Source organism: Schistocerca piceifrons, chromosome 1 (assembly GCF_021461385.2).
Source record: "Schistocerca piceifrons isolate TAMUIC-IGC-003096 chromosome 1, iqSchPice1.1, whole genome shotgun sequence".
Classification (NCBI taxonomy): domain Eukaryota; kingdom Metazoa; phylum Arthropoda; class Insecta; order Orthoptera; family Acrididae; genus Schistocerca; species Schistocerca piceifrons.
The window spans coordinates 963,243,779-963,245,621 of NC_060138.1; the positions used below are offsets into that span (position 1 = coordinate 963,243,779).

The window sequence follows — 1,843 nt, forward strand, 5'->3', positions numbered from 1 at the left end:
CGATAGCGGAGGTCGAGAAATTTGCACCCCAGATCTCCGCAGAATCGTCTGAGCCTCTGGTTTAAGCCTTCCACTCGGCTCCAAACCAGAGGACCGCGATCGGTTCTGGGAACGATACTACAAATTGTTAGCTCTGATTCCACCCCGCGAGCGAGGCTTTCCGCCATCACCAATTCCGCCAACCGCCTGTACGAACTGAGGATGACCTCTGAACCCAGACGGCAGGAGTCATTGGTGCCGACATGAGCAAGAATTTGCAGTCGGGTGCACCCAGTGCTCTCTATCGCCGCCGGCAGGGCCTCCTCCACATCTCGGATGAGACCCCCCGGCAAGCAGACAGAGTGAACACTGGCCTTCTTCCCCGACCTTTCCGCTATTTTCCTAAGGGGCTCCATCACCCGCCTAACGTTGGAGCTCCCAATAACTAATAAACCCCTCCCCCCTTGTGCCTGCTCGGACCTTACTGAAAGAGCAGCCACATGTCTACTCACAGGCAGAGCGGGCGATGCCACACGGCCAGCCTCCACATTGACCCTCCGCCTCGTGCGCCGCGAACGCCGCTGAACCCGCCACTCCCCTTGAGGAGAGGGTAGCTAGGCAACTGTGCAGTATGTTAATTTGACCATACACACCAAAATATACCAGACAGCGTCCTATACGCCGGCCGGGGTGGCCAAGCGGTTAAAGGCGCTACAGTCTGGAACCGCGCGACTGCTGCGGTCGCAGGTTCGAATCCTGCCTCCGGCATGGATGTGTGTGATGTCCTTAGGTTAGTTAGGTTTAAGTAGTTCTAAGTTCTAGGGGACTGATGACCTTAGAAGTTAAGTCCCATAGTGCTCAGAGCCATTTGAACCAACCAGCGTCCTATACCAACGCAATTACATTATCTACATATGTCCAATGCGTCGATCATAGTGGGAATCTACGATTACGACTGGCTATCTTTCTCTGTGCAGATGGGTATCACAGAGTTTTCATGCATTCGTAAGATAAAGTGGGAGATTGACAGATTCCTCCCACATTGTCCTTGACGAATCCTCCCTGTAACACCAATCTTACCCACGACGCCCATCCAAAAGCACAAGGTCTCTCCAGGTGCGTGCGTGTCGAGGAGGGTAGCGCCTCTTATCGGCATATAGTAGACATGAAAGTGTTGTGATGATATAACAGACGGTTAAGAAGAAACATGTGGTTTATACATGGTGGAGCTCCACATGGATGGAGTTTGAAAGATTTAAGTTTGGGTGAATAGGCAAGACAATACATGGACACCTTTGTCCACTTGCTTCCGGATGTTCCTGAAAAGTTCCGGAGTGTGTGCAAGACCACGTACTTCTCGACACCACCTTTCATTACATGCCACCTAGGTTGTCCTGGGACACTAGATGCTAAAGAAAACGAGGTACAGCATTAAACTTTTGACTGATACTGATATGCTTCTTTTCTTTGAGCATGGGATCTGTGGAGGACTTTGACAGTGTGGCTATAGACGTGCCAGGCAAATAACCCACATATGGGTGCGGGGTTCAATGCATCCCTTGATTCAAGTTATAGTCTATATTTGGATGTGAAGAACTTATACAGACACACCTTGATGTGGCTATTGCCGTTTGGTGGATATGAGTGGGTGCCCAAAAACGAATTAAAACGATTATGTGTAAAAATATTGGGTGTGCTGTCTGATTCTGATGTAGGGTATGTGGTGGAGGCAGATCTCATATACCCTGTTAGTGTGCATGAAATGACAAGTAGCTTGCCGTTATGTCCAGACCAATAAGTTCTGCGAGGAAGCCCTATTCCTAAACAGTTGGACGCAAGCAGAGGTATGTAATTCATTATCATA

General features: G+C 49.6%; 1 non-coding gene across 1 annotated transcript; it reads left to right on the forward strand.

Moving 5' to 3' along the window:
* Window positions 1-663: 663 nt before the first annotated feature.
* Trnas-gga lies at window positions 664-747 on the forward strand. Its single transcript is given in 2 exon segments — window positions 664-703; window positions 713-747. It is a non-coding gene; the product is annotated as a tRNA-Ser (tRNA).
* Window positions 748-1,843: the final 1,096 nt, after the last annotated feature.